At 35.0% G+C, this 14,413-nt stretch overlaps 1 protein-coding gene across 1 annotated transcript in view; it reads right to left on the bottom strand.

Moving 5' to 3' along the window:
• CHSY3 (chondroitin sulfate synthase 3) overlaps positions 1 to 14,413 on the bottom strand; it is a 291,731-nt gene that overhangs the window by 239,456 nt on the left and 37,862 nt on the right. The window lies entirely within an intron of this gene.

Here is a 14,413-nt window from a genome sequence, read left to right as displayed (position 1 = left end):
ATTCTGTCTGCCTGCTCACTCTCTCCCTCTCTCTCTCTGACAAATAAATAAATAAAAATCTAAAAAAATAAATAAATAAATAAATAAATAAATAAAAGGGGTAAGTGACCTGAAATTTTACTCTCAAATGAAAGGATTCGACCTGAGAAGTGCAGACAACCCTGAGGAATAATTTTCTCTATATTGTTATGGTTTCAAATGAAAATATCATAAGAAATAATAGGCCAATGTGAACATATTCTCTCTCAATTCAAAACCTTTCTTCATTTTCATTCACCTCCCCTGCTTTTACTGACTTTATATGTTACAATTAGGAAAGAAAGCATTTCGAGCAACTTTAGCAATGTCAGAAGTACTAAATTTAAAGAGGGAAGGAAGGAAGCAATTACCCCTTTTGGTGTATTCCATGCATTAGCTGTAATTTCCACTGCCCATTTTCTGAAAACTCACGTCTGTACCATTTATGGTGAAAAGCAAGTCAGACTTGCCGCAATCAACCCAACATTCCAATTCAAGTCACTCTGGGAAGAATTTCAACTCAGAACAGGCTGCAGAGATTTTCTACTGGTTTGAACATATCCACTGGTAGACAGGGTATTTAGAGTGTATTAGAAAACAAATTCTAATTTGATAACTCAGAAAACTAGATACAAAGTACAATTATTATGAGAGTAGTCCTTTATAACACTTTTCCCTATCTATGCTAACATTGGAAGTAGGGTGCATATAAAATGTTCCTTAAAAAGCTGCAAAATAGGTTTTGGGAGAAGTAAAAACTAGTGTATCTCTTAATGAAACAAATACATAATTTAAAAAATAATGTATAAAACAAGTGATTTGCTAAAATAATGCTGATGCCAAGTTTCACATTTTACAAATTATAAGATTAATACATTGAGAGCTACAAAACATTAAAACAAATCTAACCAAAACCAGTGGAATTAAATGACCTTCTTTTATTATTTCCATTTTCTCATGTATTCAAGTAAAATGTCCAAAACCCTGCTCATTTCACTAGTTTTCTTTCTCAGACAACAGAAATTATACATTTATTGAACAATTCCATAAAAAAAAAAAATCAATCCCTGGCTTTCTGTGTTTTTTAAGTAAATAAACCAAGTAATAAAATCCTATTATCAATGGCCATTTTAAAGAGTGCCAGGAAAGCCCGGGTGGCTTAGTCGGTTAAGCGCCCAACTCCTGATTTCAGCTTAGGTCATTCAGGTCATGAGATCGAGCCCCACGTCAGCTCTGCCCTGGGCATGGGGCCTGCTTAAGAAAGTTTCTCCCTCTGCCCCTCCCCAATGTTTGCATGCTCCCTCTCTCTAAAATAAATAAATCTTGGGGTACCTGGGTAGCTCAAACGGGTAAGTGTCCAACATTTGGTTTTGGCTCAGGTCCTAAATCTCGCCGTTTTGGCATCAAGCCACACATAGGGCTCTGTGCTCAGAATGTAGTCTGCCTCACATTCTCTCTCCTTTTCCCTCTCACTTAACACACACTCTCTCTCAAATATAAATAAATAAAATATTTTTAAAAATCTTAATAATAAAATAAATCTTTTAAAAAATGAGTATCAGGAAATAAATATTTTGGACTTTTTACCATGTTATTTTTTGGTCAAAAGCCTTCAAAGAGGCTTCAACCTTAAGGAAATCAAAGTTCATTTCATGGTTTTAGTGAGTATCCGCTAAATGCCAAAGCCTAACCAAACTTCTGCAGACCAAGTCAAATGGAGAAAGAGGCCTGTTAAAGCAACAAAGGCAGCATGTAGGCTGTGTTAACAAGACGTGGTCAGTCTTTGGGGAACAGAAAGAATTTGGCCGTATTGCTGTTTATAGGATGGGAAAATCACACTGATGGGGTCCCAGAAAGCCATTTTAACTTCATCAAATGGATGTCTGTCATCATAAAATCAATTTAATGTATTCAGAGTTCTCAAGATTAGCAATTTTCTATGGTTTGTCTGAAGAATATAAGCCAGCACCAGAAATGCTTTAACACTCAAAATCACTCAACTCTGTGGCAATGAAATAATCCAATAACACATCAAGGAAGTTTTAAAGTGTTGTTAAGAAGCTTAAAAGAACCCATCAATTATAGGAAAAACAGTATCTTAAACTATAACAAAAATGTGTATGAATGTACATGTGACTGAAGAAAATTTCCAAATTTATTACAGTTCTCAGCATCTCTCCCATGCTAGGGATGTAGAAATCTTAATGCAAATCAGTCTAAAAATGCTATCTATGGAAACCACTTATATTTATTATGTTACCATTTTAGCTGCATATTCAAACTGAATAACAATGAGCTCAACTATTCCAGATCATAAAAACATGTTTATTGTTATTTTTTCCTACTTAACAATATTGAAACTGACACATCTCACATTCTTTTTCATGCAAACTAGGACTTTCTTTGTACTACTGGGTCACAATAAATATGAATGTGAAAAAAAACAGAAGAGATTCAAATTTCAAGATGCAAGCCCTAAGTGAAAATACCAACCATCATCCCAGAGACAGCTTAGGATGTGAAGGGAAATCATCAAAAGGTAGCAATACTCTTACTATATTCATAGTATTTCTTGCTGAGAAGTAACAAATGATTATTGGAAAATTAAGAGACTGGCATCATTCCAATCATTAGACTAATGCTATATACCGTCTACTAAACAAATAAACATCTAAGAAATATACAAAAATAATTAAAAATTAAAATCTTTTTTGCATGATTAACTTCTATTATTAACTATAATATGAGCACACAAATCAGCATATGAAGCAAAACATGGCAAGTCTCTCAAGAAAGAGAAAAAGAAAGATTAAGTATGTAAATGGACTAGAGACAGTACATTCAAGTGGGGTTTATCTTGAAAAACTTCCTTAAAAGGGTCAAGATTCAAAATGACCTTCCAATGATGAATAGAATTTTGTTACGTGTGGCTAACAAACTAGGCTAACAACTCATTCATTTAAGCTAATAAGGAAATGTCGAGCCCTGTATTTTATACTTCCAAGGATTAATCTTTACACAATTCTTTGTAAAATTGTAAAATTCATTCAAAAATAACCTCCCTATAAGAAATAACTTCCTTATTTCTTAAAAAGAAGTTATTTCTTAAAAATAACTTCCTTATATCTTAAAAAAAATGACCACAGTTTAACTTGGAGATTATTAGACTTAGACTGTACTTTCCCATCTTCTATTTACTTTTGGTATCCATCAGACCACCTAATTTTAACTTTACCTCTTTTTCTCTCTTTTTTTCATTCTTCTCTTTTTCTATGGGAAATGAAAAGGGAAAGCAACCTTGTTAGAAAAAAAAAGGGAAAGGTAAAAATCAGTGAAGTCCTATAACAAGTATAAGAAATAAAGTTCACGGGGCGCCTGGGTGGCTCAGTGGGTTAAGCCGCTGCCTTCGGCTCAGGTCATGATCCCAGGTCCTGGGTTCGAGCCCCGCATCGGGCTTTCTGCTCGGCAGGGAGCCTGCTTCCTCCTCTCTCTCTGCCTGCCTCTCTGCTTACTTGTGATTTCTCTCTGTCAAATAAATAAATAAAATCTTTAAAAAAAAAAAGAAATAAAGTTCATGATGTTTCTCTATGGTTTGTCTGACAGAAACTTTGGAATCACAGTGCCTTTTTTTGTTGTTTACTTTCAACTCTCCTTTGCAGGTTAGAACTAATTGACCCTTAACTTGTTAATATGATTTCCCTGAATGCAGAATCAGCAGTAAAGTGAAATTTAATGAGTAGCAAAAGTAATTCAGGGAATCTAATGGGGCACCCGGCTGGCTCAGTCAGTAGAGCATGCAACTCTTGATCTTGGGGTTGTGAGTTCAAGCCCCCCACTGAGCACAGAGAATACTGATAAAAAATTTAAAACAATTCAACAAAGTATGTAAGTTACAAAAATTATAAAGTAATCCGTAGGAGAGCTTTCTAACTAAGGCTGTAGTCATCCATTTGACAGCTGCTTGGCCCCATACTCACCCTAAGTAATACTTTTCACTCAGTTCATCCTCCTCCTACATAGAGCTCCCAGCTAGATGCCCTACTCCAGAGAAAGGCCCAGCAGGAAATGGGTCTAGTTACACAACATTCAAGAAATCCATATTGCCTAATTAGAATAATCAGCTAAAGCTATCATTGAAATGTGGGCAGACAATCAAAAATTACCAGATCTCAAAGGAAAAGCAACATGAGCATGGAAGAACAGGAAAATAGTGCTAATTTAAGCCATAAAAGAAAAACACATAAACTAATAACACTTAAATATTGAAGAAGGGTGTCATAGCCATAAAAATTAAAGCATGATCTTAAAAAAAAAAAAAAAACAATCTGAGAACATTAGAAACATTTAGAAAGTTACAAGATTACCAACTTAAAAATCAACAGAAGGTCTGGAACATGTAAGTGAATAAACTGCCCAGGATGTAAATATAAGGAGGAAAATATGAAAGAAAAGCAGAGAGAAAAACCAATAAAACTGGTTAAAGATATGACTAATGAGTATTAATATCAGGGGGAAAAAAAGTGAACACAAAATGGAGCAGAGGAATATATCAAAGAAATAAAAGGGTGATTAAGTCCCAAATTTGAGGGGCATAAGTATTTATAATGAAATGAATATAATACCTACACAAATTTTAATTGAGTCTTGTCATGCAGTATCAGCATATTTGTATTCACAATTGTTCTCCCATTGGAACCAAGTAGTACTTCTTTTCATTAATATGAGTGAAGGGTGCAAAAGAGAGCTCTAACATGGAAATAATACAGTAACACCAAAATGAATATTAAAATATCATCAATGCATACAAAGAGAAAGGTTTCCTAGGAATTCAAAGAGAAGGATGACTAACTATCCAGCTGTTATCACCTGCTGAAAGTTACACAAAATTATTAGATTTGGTAAAAGAAAATTAATGAAATTTAAAAAATATTATTAGAATACCTGTGTGTGTGTGCTAATTTCACCACTCTTGAATGGGGATAAATTCTAAAAATTATTCTCTAAGTTTCCATGGTACTCTAACATTTCTGAATTTTAATTAAACAGTATAGATTTCACTGATTTCTATTTATACTCTTCCATATGTTTCAAAAAATGTTAGTCACTGTGAAAACCTTATATGTAATTTCTTATACTGACAGTGCACATTTTAATTTATAGATATGCCAAAAAACTGAGAAATAATATTAACTCAAAATATGAAAAAGGCATTGTAAAAATTCTTTTATTTTGCTTACATGTACTTTTCTAAATTCAAAGTACAAAAAGTACAGACTAATGCAGAATTATCTATCAACACTCATTTTCAATGTAAACAAAAATTCCACATACATTTATAATTACATATGGATTGTCAGGTCTAAAAAAATACACTTTTTTACTTTTAATCCTATAATCTTATATTTTACCTTCACCTAATTATGGGATAATAATTTCCCCATCTGGAGAGACCCCTTCTGGAAATATGTTTACTTCCAAAAATCCCTAACATATATTCAAAATATTTTTAGAAAGCAGTATGAAATGAGAAGTAAAAATTTCTAAAAATATCTATTTATTCTTAAGAAAATTTTAAATACTTTTCACTTTCTAAAAGTTTAAAAATTTCCTTCAACCATCCACATATTTAAAGACAAAAGAAAGAGCTAGAGAATAACACAGGGATGTCTACAAATGTGGAAAAACTCAGCCCACCATGCCCATTATACTTCACAGATTTAACCTGTGCCTCTCTGATGCTCTCAAAGAATTATTGCTAAGAGTCAATAGACTTTAAATAAGTTTCATGGGAAGGAAAAGTCTAAGATGACACCATAACAAAGCCCTGAACTTACCTCCTTTCAAGGACACACCATCTACAGCTACATATGGAATAATTACTGCTGGAAAAGGATTGAAAAGTAGCTGAACAACTCCCTCTGCAAGGGATAAAAGTGCCATAGGAAGATAACTGAGATGTGGTTTCACGAAAAACCCCATGCCTGCATGGCAACTCACAGGGAGGTAACTCACAAGTCCAGAGCCTCTGTCTAAAGGGTGAGGGATTTGTGTGATACAGGGGGCACCCCAACCCTAGGGACCTGCACTGGACAGATGAGGCCCTAAAAATATCTGGCTATGGAAACCAAACAGAGTTTATGTCAAGGGGATGGGGGGAAGGGTGACCATGAGGACCTGTAATACTCCTTTTGAGGCACTCACACTATCAGAAAGAGAGTTCTAGCCAGACTCCCAAACACAGGGCACTGCCCAGACAGTAGATGGAAACACATCCCTACCATCTGCCTGTAAAAAAAGCCCAATCTACTTGTGCTGGAGCTTCAACCTGAGGAATAGGCTTCAGGTTTGCCACAGCTAGAGCCTACAGAGAAGGTCTCAAAGGATAGGCAGGAAGAGACCATCTTGGAGCCCCTCTTGACCTCGCCACAATTCCCTAGTACCACCCAAAAAGGAGCTTATCTATTCATTTGAAGTATTATTGCAACATTGACTGAGGGAACACCTCTAGATCTTTGGGTCTGGAGGTTAGCAGGGTTTACAACTGCAGCCCCACAGGACTGTATATATTGGCATGCTTTCAAAGTTGCTACCTGAAGATCTGGCTTCCAATCAGCCTGAAACTGGGTGCTAACTGAGATTGTCTTCTGAGAAAGTGACAAGCCTTGTCATACTCTAACCAACTGGGCCCTATCAAGAATACATTAAGCTACTTAGACAATCACCTAAGTCTGAGAGATAACCAAGAGCTAAAGCAATGATGAATGATAAGGTTCACCTTTTACACAAAACCACTCCATCAAGACTGGGAGAGGTAGCTACTTCACCTAATCCACAGAAACAAACACAGAGTCAAACAAAATGAGGAAAGAGAGAAATATGTTCCAAACAAAAGCACAAAACTTAAGAAAAAGACCTTAATGAAATAAAGATAAGTTATTGACCTGATAAAAGAGTTCAAAATAATGACCACAAAGATGTTCATATAACTCAGGAAAAGAATGGGTAAACACAGTGAGAACCTCAGCAAAGAGATAAAAAAAAAAAACATAACAAAATACCAAACTGAAGTCATAGAGCTGAAGAATACAATCACTGAATAGAAAAATACACTACAGGTGTCTGAAGGCAGACTAGATGAAGCAGATCAAGGATGTGGAAGACAGGGCAGTGTCTTCCACATAAACTGGAAGTAAAGATATGGAAAAGATGTTTCATGCAAATGGAAACAAAAAGAAAGCCAAAGTAGCTATACAAAATAGACTATAAAACCAGAGCTATCACAAACAGATTTTTTTTAAACATTTTATTTATTTTAGAGAGAATGAGAGAGAGCATGAATGAGGAGAAGGTCAGAGGGAGAAGCAGACTCCCCGTGGAGATGGGAGCCCAATGTGGGACTCGGTCCTGGGAGTCCAGGATCATGACCTGAGCTGAAGGCAGTCGCTTAACCAACTGAGCCACCCAGGTGCCCACAAAACAGATTTTAAAACAAAACTTTAATAAAAGACTAACAGGGAATTTCATAATGATAAAGGGGTCAATTCAAGAAGAGAACATAACAATTGTAAATATTTGTGAATCTAACATAGGAATACCTAAATACACACAGCAAATAATAACAGACCTAAGGGAGACATTGAAAGCAATGCAATGATAGCAGGGAATTTTCATGCCCCACTCACATCAGTGGATAAATTGTCCACAAAAAATAAGGAAACATCAACCTTAACATATTAGACCAGACAAAGTTAATATATACAGAACATCCTACCTAAAAGCAAAAGAATACACCTTCTTCTAACGTGTACATAGAATATTCCCCAGGATAGATCACTTGTTGGGTATAAAACAAATGTCAATAAGTTTAATAATGAAATCAAATCAAGCTTCCTCTCTGATCACAATCATATGAGACTAGAAATTAATTACAAGAAGAAAAACTGTAAAATCCACAAAGAGGTGGAGATTAAATAGTATGCCACTGAACAAACAATGGGTCTTTGATTTTTTTCAAAGGGAAATAAAAAAATACATGAAGACAAATGAAAATGGAAATACAACAATCCGAAATCTATGGGATGCACCAAAATTACCTTTAACAGGGAAGTTCCTAGTGATAGAGTTCTAGCAAAAGAAACAAAAATATCAACTAAACAATCTAATTTTCCACATAAGGGATCTAGAAAAAAAGAACAAATGGCCTAAAGTTAGCAGGATTGGAGGATTAGAGCAAAAATAGAGACAAAAAAGACAGCACAAAATAATAAGGAAACTAAGAGCTGGTTGTTTGAAAAGATAAGCAAATTGACAGCACCAAGGAAAAAAGAAAGAAGGTGCAAATAAATAAAATCAGAAATTAAAGGAGAGAATTTACAACAGATACACAGAAATACCAAGGATAATAAGAAACTACTATAAAAATTGTAAGTCAACAAACTGGACAACAAAGAAGAACGGAATGAATCCCTAGACATATATAATCTATGAAGACTAAATCACAATAAAATAGAAAATTTGAATAGATTACTAGACAGAGATTGAATTTATAAGAAAAAAACTCCCAACAAAGATCCAGGACCAGATAGCTTCAATGATGAAACATTCAATGAGTATTTAACACCAATTCTTCTCAAACTCTTCCAAAAAATTGAAGAGAAGGTAAGCTTCTAAACTCATTTATGAGGTCAGCATTACCCTGTAGCAACCAGACAAGGACACGACAAACAAGAAAATTATAGGCCAATGTCACTAATGAACATACATGCAGATATCTTCAACAGAATATTAACACACTAAATTTAACAAAGTACTAAAAAAATTCATTCACCATAATCAAGTGAGATTTATTTCAGGGATGCAAGGATGGTTTGATGACCATAAATCAATCAGCATGACTCATATTAGCCAAATGAAGGATAAAAATCACATGATCATTTCAACAGAATCAGAAAAAGCATTTAACAAAATTCAACATCAATTACAAAAACTCTCAACAAAATAGCTATAGAGGGAACATAAGCGAACACAGTAAAGGCCATATATGACAAACTCACAGTTAAAATCATACACTGTAGAGGAAAACTGAAAGCATTTCCTGTAAGGTCAGAAATAAGACAAGGATATCCACTCCTACCAATTCTATCTGACACAGCACTGGAAGTCCTAACCAGAGCAGTTAGGCAAGAAAAGAAATAATGATCATCCAAACTGGAAAGGAGAACGCGAAATTGTTATGTGCAGATGACATGATACTATATATGAAAACCCTTAGGAGTCCACCAAAATACTGTTAGAACTAATAAATGAATTAATAAAGTTGCAGGATACAAAATCAATATACAGGAAACTGTTGTCCTTCCACACACTAGTAACAAACTATCAGCAAGATAAGGTAAGAAAACGAACTATTGCATCAAAAAGCATAAAATACCTAATAATAAATTTAATGAAGGAGGTGAAAGACCTGTACAGGGAAAACTCTAAAACAATGATGAAACAAAGTGAAGAAAACACAAATAAATGGAGTATTTCATGGTCATGAACATTGTTAAAATGTCTGTAATATGTAACTAAAGGAATCCACACATTCAATGATATCCTTAACAAAATTTCAATGTCATTTTTAATGGAACAAGTACAAATAATTCTAAACTTTGTACGAAACCACCAAAGACTCTGAATAGCCAAAGAAATCTTGAGACAGAAGAACAAAGCTGGAGGCATCACAGTCCCTGATTTTAGACTATACAAGGATAAAATATCTAAAACAGTATGGTATTGGCCTAAGAACAGACACACAGATCAATGGGACAAAAAAGAGTCCACAAACCCACCTCCCCCCTACATACATGGTTTATTAATTTACAACAAAGAAGCCAAGAATACACAACTGGGAAAGGATAATCTCCTCAATAAACATCACTGGGAACACTGGGCAGCCCCATGCAGAAGAATGAATCTAGACTCTTATCATATGATACACAAGAAATAACTCAAAATGGATTAAAGACTTGAAGGAAGGCCTGAAACCATCAAACTCCCAGAAGGAAATATAGGCAGTAAGTTCCCTGACACAGGTATTGACAATGAATTGTTGGATCTGACTCCAAACGCAAATACAACAAAAGTAAAATAAGGAAGTGGGACCACATCAAACTAAAAAGCTTCTGCATGAGAAAGAAATACATCAAAAAAGATGAAAAGGCAACTCAGTCGATGGGAGAAAATATTTGCAAATCATTTTTCAGGAAGGATTAATACCTGAAATATATAAAGGTCTCAAACAACAGTAAAACAAAACAAACAAACAAAAACAAAAATGAATAATCCAACTTAAAAAAATGAGCAGGGGATCCAAATATGCCTTTTCCCAAAGACTATATAGCTACAACAACAAGCACATGAAAAGATGTTCAACATGACTAATTATCAAGGAACTGCACATCAAAACCACAATGAAATACCACCTCACACCAATTAGAATGGCTAGTATCAAAAAAACAAGTAACAAGTGCTGGAAAGGAAGTGGAGAAGAAAGGACCCTTCTGCACTGTTGGTAAGAATGCAAACTGGTGTAGCCACTGTAGAAAACAGTATGGAGGTTCCTTAAATGAAATAGAATTACCATATGATACAGTAATTCCACTACTGGTCATTTACTTACCCAAACAAAATGAAAACACTAATTCAAAAAGATATATTCACCTCTATGTACTGTGGTGGTATTTATAATAGCCAAGATATGGAAGCAACCCAAGGGTCCATCCACAGAAGAATGGGCAAAGAAGATGCAGTATATACAATGGTATACCATATTTAAGTTTTGGCTTCCCAAAAACCCAACTACTAATAGCCTACTATTGACCTGACGACCTAGCAGTAACATAAGCAGTCAATTAACAATTAACATGTATTGGTATATTACATGTATTATATATTGAATTCTTACAATAAAGTAAGCTAGAGAAAAAATGTTATTAAGAAAATCATAAGGAAGATCCATTTACAATACTATATTTTATTCATCAAAAACCACGTACAGGCAGACCTGCACAATTTAAATGTGCATTCAAGGGCATACCAGAAACTTATACTAGTTTAACTACTATACTGTGTTATGTAGAATTATGCCTCAATTAAAAAAAAAGTAAAATCAAGTTTGTGGCTCAAATAATATGCTCATAGTTTCACTTCTTTCAAATTCTTGTTCGTTTTTTCTCTTCCAGAGTTAGATACAACTATAAGATTAAAAAAAAAAAAAGTAACAGTTGAGTTTTAAAGAAAACTAGCTAGGCAAAGTTTGGGAGCTAGGGCTCAAAAGTAGTATCATTTTTCCTTAAAAAGAAGAGACAGTGAATAAAAAAATCCACAGACTTTTTTTATAGCCCTGTCACCTGAAAGGTATGGTGCTAAATACCATGTGAAATTAAAAAATGAGTGAGAAATCCTCAATTCTTTTTCCACCTGTCTCGTCTCCTCTCCCATACTGTCCAAAACAAAAAGTCCATGAATGTCTTCTCTGTTCTTTCTCTCCATCCTTAAAATATAGCAGAGTTTTCAAGTTCTCACAAACAGAAGTACCCTTACGGGGAAGGAGGAGAGCTACGTACTCTCAGATATTAATGGTATAAGTTCATGGCTTAAAACAAATTTCCTCTGTTTTATGTTAAAACTTTAAAATTCCTATATATTTGGTATTTAATTTTATTCCTGAACATAGTCTTATTTATTTCATTATAACTGTTTGCCGTCAAAACTTCAAGCAAAGTTGCCACTTCTGTAAACTGTGCCGTATTTAGCATATAGCATTTAGCATTTCTTGGGGGTGCTCAGGCCAATTTAGAAAGAAGAGGCCAGGGGCACCTGGGTGGCTCAGTGGGTTAAGCTGCTGCCTTCGGCTCAGGTCATGATCTCAGGGTCCTGGGATCGAGTCCCACATTGGGCTCTCTGCTCAGCAAGAAGCCTGCTTCCCTCTCTCTCTCTCTCTGCCTGCCTCTCCGTCTACTTGTGATCTCTCTCTGTCAAATAAATAAATAAAATCTTTAAAAAAAAAAAAGAAAAGAAAGAAGAGGCCAGCTTTTTTTTTTTTTTTTTTTTTTTTTTTTGCTTTCTCCAAGCAGGTACATATGCTATGTTGCATACACCTCCTAACCCACAGAGTCCCCAAATGCCCATCATCACCTACAAAACCCAGGGCGGCAGCTCACAGAAAACTTCAGGATGATTCATGAACTTTGGATACTAGAACAATCAGGTATTAAGAGACATCAGTTTTTACTGAATCTCAATGATCCAACCTGTGGGCTCATTTTATTGTCATTTCTAATCCAGTTAATTTGGGCAGACAAATTTAAAGAAATAAAAAAGAAAATGACAAATTTCCTACTCTGAAATATTAGTGCACTTTGTCATTTGACATTACCATTTGCAAAGAAAATTACAAATTAATCCTTACCATGTCATTCATTTCTTAATGAAAAAGCAAGCTGTGTCTAAAATGTGAACACACATTATGAAGGATACAGAGAAAGGAGACTTTGACTTTGTTCCCCTTATCCATGTGTACTGTTACTTTTTTTTTTTAAAGATTTTATTTATTTATTTGACAGACAGAGATCACAAGTAGGCAGAGAGGCAGGCAGAGAGAGAGGAAGGGAAGCAGGCTCCCTGCTGAGCAGAGAGCCCGATGCGGGACTCAATCCCAGGACCCCGAGATCATGACCTGAGCCAAAGGCAGCGGCTTAACCCACTGAGCCACCCAGGCGCCCGTACTGTTACTTTTTAAGAAGCGTGTGTTACTTTTGTAACCTACAGGGGTTGAAATTTTCATCTATACACAGAGGATTAATTTGTTTTCATGTAACACTTCAAAAGTGTACTGATCTGAAAAATTAGTGTACTAGTTACAAAAATAAGTTCCAGGGAACAGTTCAAAAATACTAAAGCCATTTCATTGTCCCCACTGAATGACCTAAAGGCCCTTTACCATGGGTAATTTATAAGGTCATCTCTACACATGGCTTTTTATTCTGCATAAGCAAATTAAAATGGAGCTCATTGTTACACTACCAGTCTAGAATGACTAGCTTCTACCTCCTCCCCAGCTCCACCAGGGTATTCCGATGGGTCACTTATCTTAGCCCAAGAAAGGAGAACTCCAGGTTAGAGGTGCTGACTCTTCCTCAGATTAATTTCAGCTGGCCCTTTTCCAAGCACCACAGGAAGGGCATATTGTAGACTCAGTGCTGAAGCCCAAGGGAAAACGATCATTCTGTGACTACACTTTCCAACCAGAAACTCTTCTTAAGTTTGATAAGAATTCCTGAAGAGCTATCATTAGAAGACATAGAGCACTGAATATTGAGATTTCCAGTTAATGCCTTCCAAATTTTATGTCAATGCTCAATAGTTAACCCCAAAACCTTGCATGCTCATTACGGCAGTGTTCTATGTGTATGACCTTAATAGATGTATATATGTGGTATTATACAATTTAATTCTTCACAAATTTATTGAAAACACCCATGGTTTAGAGCGCTGGATGAGACCTGGTCCCTGTCTTCATGGCATAAGAAAATATCCTACTCTAAACTTTATCTAATTTTATAGACAAAATACTTTTAAAAGAAAAAAATCCTAAATTATCATATTAAATATATACAACCATATCATTAAATATAAAATCTGTGGACTTCTATCTTACAAAATAATATAGTCTTATTTAGCTATAATTCCTTTCACAAATTAAACTACAGAAACACAAACATACAATTAAAATTAGAACTAACATTAGTCTACCAATATTTTCAAGTGACAAGTGTTGTTCTGTAATTTGTTTAGGGTACTGCCTACCAATGGCCCAGGTTCTTTCGAGTTCAGCATACATAGAGTCACCATTTCATGAAGCACTTTTTTCAACCACTTTCTCTGTTTGAACTACTGCAAACCCTTTCTCATGGAGTGCACTGATGAAACTTTAATGCTCATTTTGGAACTAATGAATTATATCCATATTAAGTCTGACTCTCTTCTGCCACCCTTCACTCATGATAATGAAGAGTCCTATCCAGCTCCAATGAAAGAGTAAACATGATTGTAAATACACTCATTCTGCATGGCAAGACTCAGTTACGACATTGTCCAATTGGTTCAGAACCTATTCATGTATCATTATATACTTTTAAATTATCATCAAAATAAAAGCACAATAACATCTGTGAAGAAATTCCAAATTCAGGTCCATAAAAATGCAACTGTTGATTCCTGCAGACTCAAGTAAACACCCCAATGGAGAGTTTCCATTAGAGGCAGGATAAATCTAAGGCTCAAATAAATCTTATCTTGTACACTGTTATTCACTCAACTTGAAATATGCTGTAAATGAAGACAACATTAA

Source organism: Lutra lutra, chromosome 5 (genome assembly GCF_902655055.1).
Source record: "Lutra lutra chromosome 5, mLutLut1.2, whole genome shotgun sequence".
NCBI lineage: Eukaryota > Metazoa > Chordata > Mammalia > Carnivora > Mustelidae > Lutra > Lutra lutra.
This window is presented reverse-complemented; position numbering and strand designations above follow the sequence as displayed.